The 19,676-nt window shown below is 35.7% G+C and overlaps 1 long non-coding RNA gene across 1 annotated transcript in view; it reads right to left on the bottom strand.

Moving 5' to 3' along the window:
• Nucleotides 1-16,982, bottom strand: part of LOC141521201 (uncharacterized) — a 41,673-nt gene extending 24,691 nt beyond the window's left edge. Inside the window, exons 1-2 of the long non-coding RNA XR_012477865.1 lie at nucleotides 16,870-16,982; nucleotides 5,392-5,449 (exon numbers count right to left, since the gene is read on the bottom strand). This is a non-coding gene — a long non-coding RNA (uncharacterized LOC141521201). The remainder of the gene's footprint in view (nucleotides 1-5,391; nucleotides 5,450-16,869) is intronic.
• Between the last annotated feature and the right edge of the window lie 2,694 nt (nucleotides 16,983-19,676).

The raw sequence follows: 19,676 nt of genomic DNA, 5'->3' as shown, positions 1-19,676 counted from the left end.
AGACAAGCCATTCCCCAGTTGACAAGTGGTCAAAGGATATGCAGAGGCAATTTACAGATGAGGAAATCAAAGTGATCCATAGTCATATGAAAAATTGCTCTAAATCATTACTGAATAGAGAAATGCAAATTAAAGCATCTCTGAGGTGCCACCTCATACCTCTCAGACTGGCCAATATGACCAGAAAAGACAGTGATTAATATTAGAAAGGATGTGGGAAATCTGGGATACTAATACGTTGTTGGTGGAGCTGTGAACTCATCCAAACTTTCTGGAGAGCAATTTGGGATTATGCCCAAAGGGCAATAAAAATGAGCATACCCTTTGATCCAGCAATACCACTATTGGATCTGTACCCTGAAGGGATCATGAGAAAGAGTAAAATCATCACTTGTACAAAAATATTCATAGCAGCCCTGTTTGTGGTGGCAAAGAATTGAAAATTGAGTGAATGTCCATCAATTGGGGAATGGCTGAACAAATTATGGTATATGTACGTGTTGGTACACTATTATTCTTTTAGAAACCAGGAGGGATGGGAATTTAGAGAAGCCTGGAAGGATCTGCATGAACTGATGCTAAGTGAGATGAGCAGAATCAGAACATTGCACACCATAACAGTAACATGGAATTGATGATCAGTCTTAATAGACTTGCTCATTTCATCAGTGCAACAATCAGGGACAATATCCAGAGAAAGAATTGTAGAGTTTAAACAAAGACCAAAGACTATTACCTTTAATTTTTAAAAAGTTATCTTATTATGTAATTTTGCTATCTCTTTTATTTTTTCCTTGAGGATATGATTTCTCTCTCAACACATTCAATTTTGATTACTGTATAGCATGGAAACAATGTAAAGACTTATCAGACTGCCTTCTGTGGGCAGTGGGGGGAGGCAAGTGAGATTGAAGGAAAAGTTGTAAAATTCAAAAAAATGTAAAAAGTGAAAAAAAATAACCAGATACCCACTTAATCATAGTAAATGGGAAACTTCTTAATCTTCCCTCCCATCTTTGCTATAGTGCTTTTAAAGATACAGTGTGGCTTAATGGATAGTGTATCAGATGTGTAGTCAGGAAGCCCTGAGTTCAAATCCCAGCTCTTAAAAGAACTGCCTGTAAGTAATTTGGTCAAGTTAGATTTTTCTGTGATTCAGTTTCTTCTTCTCTAAAATGTGAATGATCATAGTACCAACCTCTCAGATTGTCATGAGGACAAAATGAGATAATCTTTGTTAAGCATTTTGCAATCCTTAAAATCTTACTTAAATACTAATTATTATTCTAAAGATGAAGAAACTGAGGCCCAAACAACTTAATGGAGTTGCCCAAAGTTTCGTAACTAGGTGAGTAGTTGAGGCATTCAACTTCAGGTCCTCTTGCTATAGAAGTTCAGTTCGGACATCTCCATACATTATATTCCAAGAAGGATCTATCTAAGCAGATCTATCTTTAAGCCAAGGTAAGTAAGGCTATAGACACAGAAGTCCTAGACAAGAAACAGTGTCAACTTATTCCATGTTTGCATAGACTAATAAGCAGAATCTTGCTTTCAAAGATTTGCAGTCTTTGATTTGCTATCTTACTGTTTTGGACCTTTCCTTTGCCTAAAATTGTTAACTGTAAGTTACTGGGTATAGTTCTTGGTATACGTGGGGACAATAACTACATTTGGAATTTTCTCTAGAGTTGCTTACAATAAGTGAACAGAGTTATCCTTCTGCATCACTGTATAACCCTTCCCCTCTCCTCACAACTTAACCCACACATTATGAGGTAATGATTTCATTCTATGTTTTCCTCTTGGTGGGAGAAAGAGGAAGGATAATGAAGGGATTTTTTTTCTTGTGGATTCTTTGAGACCTCAGCATCTTAAGCCACTAATTAATTATATCATTCTCGCACGAAACTGCTGACAGGCTTTTTGTAGTACCCACTAACTTCCTCTCTCCTGTCATCATTTCCTCTTAAGAGGTTATTTCCTATGACTGTCAGTACTTTCTTTCATCTAATAGCTATATAAAAAAAATGTTAAGATTGAAGATTTTTTTTAAAGACCATACCTATTGATAAATCTGTACTACAAACTGACACAGCCAAAGTCTGACATTGCTATCAAATGGAAAATCAATGACAGTGGTAAAATAGTAATAAATACCACTACAAATATTCTCTCCTTGACCCCCAAAAAGAGAGGAAGCAGATTTTCTGCATTGCCACATCCTTAAGGGTAGAGATTTCCTCTCTTTCATATTTTTTATTTGTTCAAAACTGAAACCATTATCTCTTTCCCAGGCTCTTCCCTCTTCCTAACTTCCCTTTCATTGCTAAGGGTACCATCATCTTCCCAGTCAGTCACACAGGTCCACAACCTAAGTGCAGTTCTTAATCCTCATTCGTTCTGTCTCATAATAACAAAAGTGCAACCAAGTCCTGTCAATTATATCTTAGCAACATATAAGTATATTTTCCTTCTCCTCCACTGCTACTACCATAGTGCAGGCTCTTATCACCTCATGGGTAGACTATTGCAAGAGTCTACTGGTTGGTCTCTTTCTGCCTCAAGTTTTTCCTCACTCCAGTTCATCCTTCACTCCACAGGTATGACTATTATGCTCTCTATTCCATCCAATAAACTCCAATTTTACCTCCACAATCCCATTTAGCTTTTAAAGTCCTTGACAACCTGGCATCTTCCTACCTTTTTTAGTCTTCTTATACCTTACTCTGTTCTTCCACCTCTTCCACCTTCTTGTAATTCAATGACACTGGCCTCTGTGCTGTTCCGTCTTCCAACTGGAAGGCTGTCTCCCATTCCTGGACTTCTCTTCCTCCTCATCTCTCTATCTCCTGATTTCCCTGATTTCCTTCATATCTTAGCTCAAATCCTTCCTTCTGTAAGAAATCAAGTTCCTTTAGTGCTAGAACTTTACCCCTTCAGATTATCTGCAATTTTTTTCCTATCTGAATCTTGTTTGTACACATTTATTTTGCACAAGGTTTCTCCTCTCAGATTGAGCTCTTTGAAAGCAAGGACTACTTGTTTTTTTGTTTGGGTTTGAGTTTATTTGTTTTGTTTTTAATAATTGTCTTTTTTGTTTCCTTTTCTTTTATTACCAGTATTTAGCACAATGCCTACCATCCCAGAGGCTTTAAATAAATGTTTATTGATTTTTATGCGTCTAGTATGGCATCTGCTACATAGGAGCTTAATCTTGGGTGAATAAAACAGAAAATGCTATTGTTATCTTTGAAGAATTTATAGCTATATGGATATGTGGATATATGGATATGTGAAACCACATATTTAAAAGCATCTAGGAATGAGGAAAAGTATTATAAACTACCTTGTATATAAGGACTAATGGGAAGAGCACTGGACCTAGAGGCAAGAGAAACTAACTCAAGGTATAGCTCAGCCCCACTCTCCATCTTTGCCTTGAGCAAGTTATTGTACATCTTTAGGCCTCAATTTCCTCATCAGCAAAGTGGGGATAATATTGCAATTGCCTTTCTCCAAGGGTTATGGTGAGTATCAAAAAATATATATAAAATACTTTATACTGTATAGTGATGCAGTATTAACATGTTATTATTTTAGTTTCATTCGTCACTTCTTTTTTTCCTTGATGAAGTAAAAATAGAAATGTTTGCAGGACAAGTCACTATTCTTTCATATTTAATATTCTGCAGATCATGCAGGACAAGTGGATAAAATGATTGCTTTTTGTCATTTATTATTAGAATTATATAACAATAAGTGGACATTTATTAAGAACCAATTGTAGACAAGACACAGGGAACACAAAACCAAAAAATAAAATACTCCTTGACCTCAAAGAGATAATGTTATGCTAGGATACAATATATGTACATGTAATTCAATGAAAGTACAACATAACTTCAAGAAGCAGAGAATTCTAATAATTAGAGAGAACAGAAAAAAGATTCATTTAACATAGATTTGGACTTTCAAGGAAGTATCATTCCTTCACATTAACTTTGACTTTCCCTTTGACTCCTGGAAGAAGATAATCCTAATGAATGTATATTAATTAAAATTATGTCCATTTATTAATCTCCTAGATTACTCTTCCTACAGTTCTCTTTACTCTTATCTATTTGATGCCAAGACCATTGTGTCCTTTTATGTTCCACTTGCTACTTTGAATGGTGTGTAGTTTTTGGATAAACTTTTGGATTTCTCATGGGTAAAGTCTGTCTAGGGAATGAGACTGGTGACCAAATAATCTGTTATTCCATGAGCCTCTAGTTTAATTACCAGCAGGATCCTTCTGGCATGTTATAGCCTAGTCTATACATGAGTCTTATACTCCATCATTGCAATAAACTATGAAGATTTTTCAATGATTAATGGGAGGGGCAAGAAGGAAAAAGCTCCTTAAAAACATCCCTGCAGATGCTCACAGTTTCCCACAGTACCAAACTTCAGAATTCCCAAAGGCAAAGCATCGGGGATTTATGATACCCATAACTGCCTGACTTCATCATCTCTGAGCTTCTCTTCTCTCTCTCTCTGTTTCCTGAAAAATATTAGTTAAAAATTCAAGCTATGGTTCTTATGGGAGAAAGGAAATAAGAGGAAGTAATGCTTCATGTAGAGCTTGAATTGATCCTATTCCCATAGCACTGATCATGATGCTGTTGTTGTTCAGTAGTTTCAGCCATGTTTGACGCTTCATGACCCCATTTGAAATTTTCTTGGTAAGAACTGGAATGGTTTGCCATTTCCTTCTCCAGTTTATTTTACAGATGAAGAACTGAAGCAAACAGACTTTAAGAGATTTTCTCAAGGCCATATAACTAGCAAATGTCAATAAGAGGTCAGATTTGAATTTAGAAATATGAATCTTTCTGACCTTGGGCCTGAATCTCTATCTGCTGTGCCACCTAGCTGACCCATTGAAAATATACTCACCTGAAATTCAAATGAAAAATTTTGCCTGTACTAAGCATTTTCTACATGGAGTTTTTAGGAATGAGCTATCTTTGTTTCATCACCCTTAATCCTCATTTCTTTCCTAATAATCTCTTCAAATACTTAGCAGTGTTATATAAACTATGGCAGAGTCCCCAGACATCATTTGGGAAAATTCACTTTTGTCCTTTATTATATTCAGGACATTTTTAAGAGGGACATTAACAATCTGGAGAGATTCCAGAGGAAATCAATGGAATAGTAAACATATTTCAAATCATTTTAAAAAGAGATAAGTATATGAAACTAAAGAAGCTAAAGATGTTAAAGATGTTAAATCTGGAGAAAAGAAAGGTTGACAAGATTTTGTGGGGGGAGAAGAGAGGGATATGATTGCCACCTCAGGTATTTGAAGGCTTAACTTTCTTCCACCATTATGAATCTATTCACCTGTGAATTCTGATTGCTGTTGTCCTCCTAACAGTCTCTTCAGGGTCTGAAGAATGCTCTGTAAATGTGGAAGAAGGACAAAAGTCATGAAATTGACACTGAGTTTCAATAGTTCCTGCAAAAGTTTAAGCAATTTAAGGTATTAGCCATAATATGATGGTCATAAGAGCCCAGAATCAGCTTTAGCTAATAAATTCTTGATCTTGCCAAGATCTCTGACAAGCATAAAGATGTTAGCCAAGGGCAACATCAATTTGGAATATAAACACATCTGTATATCACCACAGATGGGAAGGGTGGGAGATTTATAAGCAGTATTGCTTCATAAAATAGTGAAAGTTTGTCATAAGACCCAAAGCCAAGCAATTCCAAATGAAACTGGCAACAAATAAACAACAAAAAAACAGAACTGGTTTTTCTTAATCTCTATAACAATCTCTTTTCATTGCAAAGTACACCCTTATGAATCTATTCTGAAGATTAATATATATACTCTTAGAAGGCTTTTGAGTTCATTTCAAAAGACATATCAGAAAGGAATTTTACAGTAATTAAAGAGAGCACAAGCTATTATACGCATCAAATTAACATTAAAGATATCATAGGAGGATTTCTCATTTCAGTAAATGATTTAAGAGCATATTTTAATATAGAAAAATAGAAATGTTAATATGAAAGAAAAAATTCACTTTGAGCTATGAAATAGATATGAAACCAAAAATATATGAAATCATTTGATTGCTTATCTGACAACCTAGATTCTGTTGAGTATTTTTCTTTTTCTTTCTTTCTTTTTTTTTTAGGTTTTCATAAGGCAAATGGGGTTAAGTGGCTTGGCCAAGGCCACACAGCTAGGTAATTATTAAGTGTCTGAGACCAGATTTGAACCCGGGTACTCCTGACTCCAGGGCTGGTGCTTTATCCACTACGCCACCTAGCTGCCCCTGTTAAGTATTTTTCAACAATATAATAACCTCTAAAATATATGAATATTGACAGAGCTTCTAGTTCATTTTATTGCTACTGAATCTATGTGATGCTGATGTCTTATAGTTCTTAAAGTTCAACTGTTCAACAATCTAAATTACATTATATCATCATACATTAAAATTTCTAATAGATTTTTAAATACTTAGCTCTAGAAAGTGCTATCATAGTATAACTATAAGCCAATCTGTCATTTGAGCACAGAGAAGTAATTGCCAAATTATATTTTTCTTTTCCTCTCCACCAAGAGGTAGTGAGAGTGATTTGGCGATGAGTGAAGAAGCAATCTCAGGAAAGGCTTGGAATCAGCTATCTTTGAGTCAGTCATGAGGAGATGGGCATTAAAAATATGACTGACAAGCATCACAACTGAATCTCCAGGAGACATCCAGACCAGTACTTTGAACATAAACTGATGTATTGTAGAAGGTAAAGGGTGATGGTTTTAGGATGTAGTCACTAGTCATCTTGTGATTGAGGTTAACACTTTGATGACTACTTCTTTATATTTTTGGTTGATATAATCATTTCCAAATTGTTCATTCTGAGCATCTTTCCTGCAGCAAGAGTGGCTATTAAATCATCCAGTCATTCAAAATGGATTTTTCTTGTTTTCAGTGAATAAAATTAAATGCTTTCAAAATTATTCTTTTTAAAACGATTTTTCTGCATTTCTTGTTCACAGTAGCATATCTATTGCATGAAAAACAATAAATATTTACTTTTCTTCAGAAATAGATTGGTTATAACAAGAATAGGGTTGGATTGGAATAATGAATGTTTAATAAGTAATAATTTAAAAATATAATAACACTGAAGTAATATAAAATGTACAGAATGTTTTGTGTGTGTGTGTGTGTGTGTGTATGTATGTATGTATAATGACCATTGTGTATTCAAATGCTGAAGTAACCAAGGGAAGATAAAGAAATTGAATAATGAAATTCAGAAGTTGTACTTCTTAAGAGGACACATATTTCTGATTATGAGAAATACTTTAAATTATACATTTGTAACTTTTGACATATATTGACCTTTCTTTTAATTTTCAACAAGAAAAAATGCTAGAAAATATTTGTAAAGAACAGTTTTTCAGTGAGAGGTAAGGTAAAAGAAAAAGTAAAAAGGGTAAAAAAAGAAGGAAGTCATTCGTTTACTCTTAAAAGTAGGACAATGCCAAACAATGCCAGGCAATAAATAATTGAGGTTACATCTGAATACCAGGAAGAATCAGTCTTGAGAACTTTGCATACAGAAAGAGCAGCAATGGGGTCTAGGTATTCTCCCTCTACCCTTAGCTCCAGCATGACCCTCAAAAGAGTTTTACAATGAATATCCTCTAGTTATGGGTAGTCATTAAAGTGTGGCAATTATCCAACTAAGGGAATGATCAAAATTCACTTCAAAATTCAAATATTTCCTCTGGGACATAGTGGCATTTTCTGAATAGTCTTAAAATGCTTTTACACAGCATCAAAAAAAGATAAAGATGAGAGGTAAGAAAAGTTAGTAAGGTAAAATTTAAAAGGATAAAGAATGGGTGAACATATTTTGTTCATGTGGGGGGGGGTTGGTTTCAGGGCTTTTATTCCATGCTTGCTTTACTATATTTATTTCTGATAACCATTTTGAACTTTGTCTACAAAGCACAATGAAAACTAATAGAAATTTCTTTCATTATACTTATCTTCTTTCAAAGTAGCTGAAAATTTACAAAAACTCTGAAGAATATATAATTACTTAAGTTTAGTGACATAAGTTAATACATTGCTAATTGTACTGTAATTTTTTTTAAACTTCTTATTTTTAACATAGCATTTAATTTCAATATTGATACTGGCTTAGATTGAATAAAGAATTTTTTTTTCTGTTCAGCCCTATAGGGCAAAGTAGAAATAGAAAAAGTTTATTCATTACCTCCCAAAGTGAAAACTCTAAGAAACATCTTTTAAACCAAAATCGAGCTTCCAAATCAAATAAAAAATACTTCATGCATCAACAACATACTGAGAGTCACACTTGTATACAGCTACCATTATTATTTTTTTTGGGGGGGGGGTTTACAAGACAGTGGGATTAAGGTCACACAGCTAGGTAATTATTAAGTGTCTGAGGTTACATTTGAACTCAAGTCCTCCTGACTCCAGAGCCGGTGCTCTATATACTGGCCACCTAGTTGTCCCACAGCTACCATTATAAAAGGATCAGAAAACATTGTTTTTATTAACTTATTATAGGAAAAATTATAATATTTCAGAAGACAAAGGATATAGGCCAAGAATAATTTACCCAGCAAAAATGAATATAATTTTATGTAGGAGTAATAGAAGGTATAGGGTAGAAAATGGACTTTTCATCAAGTGAGATATGTAATACTATATAATATTCCTTTACCTTCTCTTAATGAAATAAAGGACTTATAAGCATTTCTGATGAAAAGACCTAAATTGATATATTCCCAAAGACATCAAAAAAAGGGGAAAAGATCTATTTGTAGAACAATATTTACAGCAGCTCTTTTTGTGGTGGCTAAGAATTGGACATTGAAGGAATGCCCTTCAATTGGGGAATGGCTAAACAAGCTGGGATATATGATAGTGATGGAACATTAATGTGTTATAAGAAATAACAAGCAGGATCATTTCAGAAAATCTCGAAAAACTTACATGAACTAATACAAAGTTAAGCGAGCAGAGCCAGGACAATGTTGTACACAGTAAACTGTAATACTATGAGATGAAGAACTGAATAATTTGGCTATTCTCAGAATTACAATGATCCAAGATAATTCTAAAGGACTAATGATGAAACATACTATCCACCTATAGATAAAGAACTGATTTGTCTGGATACAGTCTGAAGCATGCTATCTTCACTTTCATTCTTTATTCAAGTCATCTAGTGCAATTACTAATATGGAAATGATTTACATGACTGCACATATATCACCTATATTTGACTGCTTACCATCTCAAGAAGGGAAAGGGGAAAGAGGAAAAGAGTGATAGAGTTTGGGACTCAAAACTTAAAAAAAAAGTTTTAATATGTAGTAGGCAGAAAATAAAATATTATATATGTGTATATACATATATGTGTGTGGGTTTAAAGGTTGAAACTTTGAAGTACAAAAATAAAAGTCAAGAGAAACATTAAAAAAGTAAAGATGAATGAAAAACCATAAAGAAAAGTATTTACATTCTAATATGGGGAGTAATCCATATGTCCCCTCTGAACTCCATTACCATTATAGTAGATGCCTAATTATACTAAAGGCCTGGATGTGTATCTATTTGTTTTGACACTTAAAAGAATTGAAAGGGAAGGGAAAAGGAATATACTGAAGGGAAGAAAGGGAAAAGAAGGTTAGAATTCACCCAGGGTGTCTCAGACTGTTATTTGACAGAGCATCCTGACTTCAAGTTCAGTACTCCATCTACTGAACTACCTAACTGCCCTCTAAGGCAATTTTTTGGGGGAAATTACTTCATATAATCAAGGTGTACAATAAAGGGCTGTACAAACAATGAGGAATTGTTAGGGAAGGTGACTACTCTTTAAACTTCACTCTTATCTGATCAAAGAAGGGAAAAATACATATATACGTAGTTAGACCCAGAAACACATTTCTCTCCACAAGAGCATAAGAGGAAAAAGGAGGGGCAACTAGGTGGTGCAGTGGATAGAGCACCAACCCTGGAGTCAGGAGGACTTGAGTTCAAATCCAATCTCAGACACTTAATAATTACCTAGCTGTGTGACCTTGGGCAAGTCACTTAACCTCATAGCCTTGTAAAAATCAAAAAAAAAAGAGGAAAAGGGGGTATTGGGAGGGATAAGAGAGAATTAGTGGGAGGATAAAAAGGGAAGGATTTCCTAAGCAAAATAAACTCTAAAGATATGCAAAATATTTATAGTTCTTTTTATGGTGGCAAAGATTTGGAAACCAATAGAGTGCCAATCAATTGGGGAAGGGTTGAATAAGTTATTGTATAAAATGAGAAAGAAGATTATTGTTCTGTAAGAAGTGATGAAAAGAATGGTTTTGGCAAACCTGTGAAAACTATGAAATGATGCAAAGTGAAGTGAGCAGAATCAAGGGAACAATTTGTACAATGATAACAATGTTGTAACATCAATCAACTTTAAAATACTTTGAAACTCTGAGGATCATAATGATCAAAAAGGATTACAAAAAACTAATGATGAAATGGGTTCCCCATTTCCTGAGGGAGAGGTGAAAGACAGTGAAGAATGAGCCTTTTTTTAACATATCATTTGAGAAAATTTGTTTTGTTTGATTTTTTTTTGTTTTTCTACCTTTCTCAAATAGGATAGGAGAAAAAAGATAAAGTAGATCAATGTTGATTGATAAATAATAAATTTGAGACAGAGACAGAGACAAAGACAGAGAGAGAGAGAGAGAGAGAGAGAGAGAGAGAGAGAGAGAGAGAGAGAGAGAAAGGAACCAAATAAAAGGCTTTAGCAATAGTCCAGATGAGAGCCTGAACTAAGGCAGGGACCATGTGAGTGGATAGAAGAGAGCTGAGAGATACTGAGGTTAAAGAATTGCCAAAGCTTCACAATAAATTAGCTGTGAGGGAGAAAGGAGTGCCCAGGATAACTCTGGGGTTATAAACGTGGCTCTCTCCACGAAAATAGGGAAATTTGCAGGGATGGAAGTACAGGCATAGCAGGATTGGAAAAACAAATGAGGGAGGAAGAGTGAAATGGAACAATGACCTCCATTTAGACACGTTGAGTGTGCCTATAGAACAAATAGATGAAATTGTCCATCCAAAAGTTAGTAATGTAGGACTGAACCTCAGAGTTAGGTATTTAGGGTGGAAATTGGTGGGTGATGAGTTAGGCTCAAAATTAAATTAAGGAAAGAAATCAGGCTAGATTATATCTGAGAAATTTGCTCAGTGCTTTCACAGATGCCAAACTGATCTCTGGCACAAAACCTTTCTTGCAAAAATATCTTCTTGATGATGTTATTTAACTGTGACCTTAGAATATAAAAATCTCCAAAAAATTAAAGTTGCAAAATGATCCAAAGGAAAACAAAAAAAACACTTGGTATAATGTAATTATATTAGCAATAAATGACCTAGTTGCAAGAAATTATATGAGATAGATGATTGATAGCTAAATGGATAGATAGATAGATATAGTAGACAAAAACATGGATAGATAATGTACCTCTGGTTTCATTAATATGTTGGGGTGGCTAGGTGGTGCAGTAGATAGAGAACCAGCCTTGGAGTCAGGAGTACCTGGGTTCAAATCTGACCTCAGACACTTAATAATTACCTAGGCGTGTGGCCTTGGGCAAGCCACTTAACCCCATTGCCTTGAAAAAAAACCAAAAATAAAAAAAAAAAACATGTAACTGTTCAGTTGTGTTTCCTTGTAATCCTATTTGGGGTTTTCTTAGTAAAGATAGGGGAGTGGTTTCCACCCATTTCCATCTCCAACTCATTTTACATGTAAGGGCACTGAGGCAAATAGGGTTAAGTGACTAGTCCGGGGTCACACAACTAGAAAGTATCTGGGACTAGATTAGAACTCAAGAAGATGGGTCTTTCTGACTCCAGGTCTGACACTTTATCCAACACAATACCTAGAAACTCACTCCCGCAGGTCAGCATCTTCCCTTTTTAAAAGAATTGCCTAAAGCATAAAAGATTAAGTCATGTATCTAGGTTCACTCAAGTGGTATGTGTCAAAAGAAGGGTAATAACTATGATTATGATAATAGCTAACATTATTTCCTATGTGTGAGGTACTGGGTTAAGTAATTTATAGTTACTCAGGTCTTCCCAGTTCCCAGTCAGCTTTCTAAATGAACACTATGCCTTTCAAATATGTTTTATGCTTCTATATGTGGGTGGAGAGAAAGAGAGACAGAGACAGAGACAGAGACAGAGACAGAGACAGAGACAGAGACAGAGACAGAGACAGAGACAGAGACAGAGACAGAGACAGAGACAGAGTGGAGGGGAAAAAAAAAAGTATCAGACTTTGGACTTCATTATAAGAAAATCCCAGTGAGGAAACTCCTTCAACCAGCAGACTAGCACCTGCTTGGCAACATACAATTAAATATGTATACATTAGTTTGAGGTTTGTGTGCATGTCTATGTGTGTATACATGTGTAATATATGCATGTATGTAAATATGTAGAATATATATATATATATACCATCAGAGTTGACTATCATCCAGAAAACGGATGCTGAAAAAGGAAATGGACCTGCCAGTGATAATACTATAATACTGAGGGATTAACAAACAGGTGGGTAGCCCAAGTGCTACACGGACTCCCACAAAACATAAAAAGACCTAGAGGATGTGCCCCAGATGTGGCAGTTGGTGAAAAAAACAAAGAACAGGAACAGGTCAAAGCTATTTTTCCTGGAGAATAATCTAACCACCTTCCTAAGGAAGACAAATCAAAATAATATAAGATGGGGTGTCAGGAGGCCTGGGTTCTAGTCCTGGCTCTGCTATTTATTTTAGAGCCTTGAGCACAAAATGAGTCTTTTCAGTCTCAGATCTGTTATCTATAAAATAAGGGTATGCAAAGAGAATAACTAGAAGGATTCTCCCTGCTCTAAATTTCTAGATTTTTTTATTCCATTTCAGCTCATACAGCAATAGAGTTCCATTACTGGAATTGTCCCTACTACTCTTTCATACCTTCCTCCAAAAGGAGCAGTTTTCTTTTTGTTCTTTGCTTTGGGAAGAAGATTCTCCATTCCTGAATTTGTTTTGTCATTCCTTTTCTGAACTCTGCACTAAGCTTGCACGGTATCAGCATAATTGGAGTTTTCAGAGTCAGGGAAATAGTTGATCCATTCATAATGTGGAAGCAAGGGAAATCCCTTATCAAATGAGCAGTGCCCATGCCTGCCCTGGGGGTCATTCCCCATCCATCTTATTCTGAATCCTGCTCCTTCCCTCTGCCCAGGCTTGTCATAAGAATTTTTCTTTGTCTTCTTTGACTACTCCCTTCTCCTTTCTCACACTACACCCTAGCTATAGCATCTATAAAATCTCAATAGCTTCTGCATGAAGGAAAGGAGTAGTAGAAGAGGGCTGACATCTTTTCTATTTTTCCCTCAAGGTCATAAATCATCCCACCAAGATAACTTCAACTCACCAGCATTTTAACCACTATCATCTCCTCTGCCCTGTCACCTTTATTGGTACTTCCCCCATCAGTCCCATAGCTATCTCAGACTCCAAATTCCTCCTACTCCCAAAGGCTTTACCCTGGGTCCCATGAACTTTAAAAAAATAAGAGTTTTATAGGGGCAGCTAGGTGGTGCAGTGGATAAAGTATAGGTCAGGAGGACCTGAGTTCAAATGTGATTTCAGACACTTGATACACACTAGCTGGGTGTCCTAGGGCAAGTCACTTAGCCTCATTACCTTGCCTCCCCAAAAAATATTTTTATAATTGCATTTCAAATTAATTACTTTTCTTTCTAATCCTATATAATATATTTCTTTCATTTAAGTTTATATCATTTTGCAAAGAAATCCTTAAGCTTCACACGCCAGAGGTCCATTCAAATGTTGATGTGATGTTTGCCCTTCGTTCTCACAGACCATGATGATATCAGGGAGGTGATGCCATGACAAGCAGGTGAATTAGATTTGAGTTTGGGAGCACTGTGCTAAGTCTCCAACCTCATTTTCTCCTCTGAGCCATCAGGTCCTTGATGTGAGGCAAGGTCACACAGCTAGTGTCTGAGCCTGGATTTAAACTAAGATCCTCCTGACTTCGGGGTCAATGCTGTACTCACTGTACCATCTAGCTTCTGTACCCCCTTCTCTCCCAGACACACACACACACACACACACACACACACACACACACACACACACACACACACAGATTAAGAACCACTGTCCTATACCAAACCTTGGACTGATGGAACTAAACTGGGAACAGCTGCTACTTCAGATCCTAATTAGAAAGGAAAGTAAGATAAGGTGAGTTTATAATAATCCCATTTCCAAATTCTGAAATTTCAATAATATCCTGAGACCCAGCTCTGAAGGACTTAGGTAAAGAATGCTATCCATCCCCAAAGAAAGAGTTGACAGTGACTAAATACAGATTGAAGCATTCTTTGTCTTACCTTTTTTCTTGAGGTTTCTTTGGGGGGGGGGGATCTATGTTTTCTTTCACAGCATGACTATTATAGAAATGCTTTGCATGACCACATATTTATAACTTATATCAGATTGCTTGCTTTTTCAATGAAGGAGTGGGGTGGGAGGGAGAGAATTAGGAATTCAAAGTTTTAAAAACAAATATTAAAAATTATTTTTACATAACTGGGGGGGAATCAAGTACTGAATAAGGGAAGAAAATGAGGGGAAGAAATTCATTATCTAAAATCTTTAGGCTCTACATAGCATGAAAAGTACATCATTTTATATTAAATAACTGGAAAAGAAAGACTGTACCTTTCTTTGTCTTGAACAGAACAGAGTAAACCTTCCAGTAATTTGGAGGTTTAATTCAGAGCTAATTAAAAATGATCATTCCAGCAAAAAGGTTTAGACAGAGCTTCGGAAGCCAAGAGACTGAGTTACTCTCAGTCTTGGAGCCTGCCTAGGCATGAGGATCATAATAAGGAGTCTGAGATTTGATTTATATCTAGATGTGTCCTAACAGAAAGAAGGTTGGAATCAGAGGACCTGAGTTGGAAGCCTAGTTCTTCTGTTACCCTAGGCAACCTCAGCTAAATCATATAAGGTCCTTGGGCCTCAAATGCCCCATCTGTAAAATGAATAACCATATAACCTTTATGGTCCCTTTCTGCTCTTAAACTATGATTCTACATGCATGCAAAACTCTTAGAATGTACATTTCTCTTAGAAAATTAGTAGGTACAATAAAAAAAGTATAAATAAAACCTCTCATTTGAACTCTATATGGTTTTAGTTTAGGAACTGTTTAGTTCCTCTCTATTCAGTTGTCTAAATGATTTCCCTAAAGTACAGATCTGACCATGCCATCCCCCTCTTACTCAAAAAACTCCCTGTTACCACCAAGTGACTATCTAAAAACCATGCCACCTCAATGACTCCCTCCAGGATCCAATATGAAACCCTCTGACTTTTCAAACTTTACACAGCTTGACTCTTTCCTGTCTTTTCAGTATTCTTATACTTTACTCACACTGTGATCCCACTACATCATCCTCCTTGCTATTCCTTGTGCATCCTACTCCATCTTCTAACCACTGTATCTCAATGCCTGGAATAACTAGCCTTCCTCACCTCCAACTTAGCTTCCTTCAAGACCCAATTAACATCTTACTTTCTGTACATTTTTTTCCTAACTTCTCCCACACCAGCATCTTGCTGCTGAGTTTATCTTCCATTAATAATATTGTTGTTGAGTCATTTTAGATTCTTCATGTCCTCATTTGGGATTTTCTTGGCAAAGATACTGGAGTTGTTTACCATTTCTTTCCTCAACTCATTTTACAGATTAGGAAACTGAGGCAAACAGGATTAAGAAACTCCATATAGCTAATGTCTGAGTCTGGATACATGAAGATGAATCATCCAGATTCCAAGTCCAGCATTCTATCCACTGTACCACCTAATGAACAGTTTATTTATACTACAGACATCTAGTTTAATGCACAGTTATTCACATGTCTCCCCTCCCATTAAAATATAATCTCCTTGTGAACAAGCATGGTGTTTGTTTGTTTTTTCTTCATTTCTTTGTATCCCTATCCCTTAGCCTAGAATACAGTAAAAACCTAATGAATGTTGAATGACTGGATCTCCAGAAGGATTTGGTGATTTCGTATGCAACCCAAGTCAGTCTTTGAAATATAAATACAAACATGCCTAATAAATTAAATGGACTTGTGCTTCTGGCTTCCTTTCTGAGAAATAATGACATACTTCAAATGGCTTATTTGAGTGTTATTTATGTCAACCCTATGTTTATTTTTACAACTGGAATGTCACTCACCCTCTGCACAGAATTTGCTTTAAGGTATGATGACAATTTTCCAGCTATGGTCAGAATCCCTAAAGTTCAGTCGAAATCCAATAAACATCAAGTGTCTAGACTATGTCCCAGGCATTATGCTAAGGTCTAATAACATGTTGATTTGTGAAATTAAGCAATAATCTCTAATCAAGAACAGACTGAAAGAACACTATAAAATTTTAATATAATTGAATTCATTGGACATTTAATAGACACCTATTAAGCACCAAATTATACTAAATAATGAGGGAGATAAAAAAAATAGATATAACTCGGCCCTAGGGGCAGCTAGGTGGCACACTGGCCTTGGAGTCAGGATACCTGAGTTCAAATCCAGCTTCAGACATTTAATAATACCTAGCTATGTGACCTTGGGCAAGTCATTTAACCCCACTGCCTTGTCAAAAAAAAAAAGATTCAGATATAACTGCCCTCAAGAAGCTTACAATCTTACCTCCTTCCATTTCTAGGAAAAGTGCACTTCTTTTCATCTTGGGGGCTATTGTTTCTGAAGCCCATTGAGTGTCAGCTATTATTGACACAGGAGGGAAGTTCCCTACTAAACTACTCAACCCTTGGGTAGATCAAAGAATCAAGTGAGACTTTAGGGTAAGCCCCCAGATTCTCCCTTATCTTAGATTGGCTTTTTTTCACACCTCTTCTGCATATCAGCTGACTACTAGTGTCTCACTTTGATACTTTTCCCTGAGACAGAGATATTAGTCATGCAGAACTTACACATCTACTGTGAAAATCTGCATGAAAATATAAACAGGCCTTCTGCAGTCCTCCCTTTTGTTCACACTCTAGCAAACTGGTAGATTTCCACTGTGAAAAGTTCTGCATTTATTTAGCTGCTGTGTTAAGATAGGGGGATTTTGAGTTTCTAAAATTATTATTGTTTTAAGAACAGTTATTTTTCTCACTTCTGCAATTTTCTTCATTTACCCCCTATTATTCAGAATGGTCTTAGCAATCCTAATGTTAGAGCCCTCTTTTCTCACCAGCCTCTCAGAAAAATCAATGGGTCCCTGAAAAATTCTCCAAGTCCCAAGATTCTGTGGGTCAAAACTTGGCTCAAAAGCTCTCTGCCTCTGTTGGTTCCAGTATTTTTTAATGATAGCTGGCAGAAAAGCAAAAGATGTCACATCAACATGTGTTTTTGGTCATTGAAAAATCCATATTGCTTTAATTTGAATCTTTTATTTTGACTTAACCATCATTTCCAAATGCACCCCTTCTATTTCACACACCTAGAAAGTCTTCCCTTGTAACAAATATTTAAAAAGAAATGATAGAAGAAGGAGGATGATTCAGAAAAACTAAGCAATAGATCAAATGTTACATAAATTTCCAAGGGGAGGTACAGAGAGATCATGTTGTATTTGAATTTTCACCTTCATATAGTCTCAGAGTAAGAGGAAGCTCAAAGAAGTCACCTAGTCCAAATGTATCTTGAAAAGAATCCCTTCTACAATTTACCCAACAATTGATGGTCCCACCTTTGCTTGAAGACATTCCATAAAGAGGAATCTACTATTTCCCCTCCTTTGGGTATCTCCTCTCCACAGCAAACATTTCCACTTCTTTCAATCAAGCTTCATGGCATTGAATATTTCATCATCTTGGTCATTTTCCTCTCCAGTATATCAGTATTTTTCCCACAATATGAACCCCAATTACATAATAATACAACTCTGGTCTAACCAATAACAGAAATACTCTCACATCCCTAGTCACAGTTTTAAAATCAAAATACTTATTCTAATTAATATTACTTTGGGCTCCCCAAAGTCAAATGGAGACAGAATGCAATAGTTCATGCTACTTCTTCCTAGAGTAGGGTTTAGCACACAGGTCTTTCTAGCTTCTAGGCTACTGAGAAGCCCTTGAATCCTACCAAAAAGCAAAATACATGAAAGTCAAGTTTGGTCAGCCAGAAGTAATGGGCATTCTTAGTTCAAATTATATACTGTATTCCTCTTTCTTTCCTCGAGTAAAATATTTGTTATCATTCATCTGTTCCCAAAGAGGATGTACAAATAGGCAGTATAAGAAGCTATTTATTACACATGATTTTGAGGAGCTCAAGTTACTTCTAGGAGTCAGAAGATGAAATTATCACTTTTCTTATTTTTCTTTCTGTTTTCTCTGACCACTGAAAATTTTCCAAACCAAAAAGGTAAATTCTTATTCTTATACCTCCCAAGATAGAAAAATTAGCATATTAAAAGTATGCTGAATAAACTGAAAGGAGATATCCAAACTCTAAAAAAAAGACTAAGAAAATTGGTTTCCATAAGACAAATTCCAGGTGCACACCAGACAGTTTGCTAATAGTGTTGGTTAAGCAGACAGAAATTTCAACCAGAAACCAGAAAAGGAAAGAACCCTACTTTCCCAAACAACTATCTCTATAACACATCATCATGGTAAGACTATGACAATATATGGAACATCAAATAAGAGAGGAAGTATGAAAAGACAAGAACCAGAAATTGTGGTCTTTAAGAAAGCCATGATGCCTCTTTAACCTTAGCAATGAAAAGCTAACCTGAGGCCCAACAAATGAAGGGACAGGGAACAAAATTTGGCAGAACCTTCAATCAATTGCGTGTTTAGGGACCTGCCCTTGTGGAGTATGGAATAGGACTTAGGAGGCCAGACTCTATTTATTCACATATGATCACAATGTGCATCAAATTATATAGCTTATTTATATGGTTTCCCATTCTGACACCTCAAAATCAAAATTTGAATATTACCCTCCTGGGGTTAGACTGCTCTAGAAGGTAATCAAGCAAATCATCTAGGAGTCAAGTAGCTCACTTGTACTTCTTGACCTTTGAGAAATAAAGACTGTGGTCTAGAAATTACATAATAACTAACACCATGTGAAAGTTTCAGACATACTTTGTGGAGATTCTCTGACCCCAAGTGAATTTCCCTTAGTTCTCATTTAACCTTCACTTAAGTGCTCCTCCCCAGAACACTCATTCTATATTTTTTTACTATCAGAATGATAGCTATGCTTGTACCAACATCTCAGACTCAATATATTCAATAGTTATGCCAACTTTTGCAAAAATAATAAAATATATTATTTATCTCTTAATGTTTAGAAAGTTTGTATATTTTACCTATTTCTACATACATACTTCATATATTTTATCACACTTTATCTTCACAACTGAATGAGTATTATCCCCATTTTAAAGATGGTGAAACTATGACCAAGTAAGGATAGCTAGTAAATAGCTG

This window comes from Macrotis lagotis, chromosome 1 (genome assembly GCF_037893015.1).
Source record: "Macrotis lagotis isolate mMagLag1 chromosome 1, bilby.v1.9.chrom.fasta, whole genome shotgun sequence".
NCBI lineage: Eukaryota > Metazoa > Chordata > Mammalia > Peramelemorphia > Peramelidae > Macrotis > Macrotis lagotis.
Note: the sequence above shows the minus strand (reverse complement) of the source record. Positions and strands in the feature narration are given on the sequence as shown.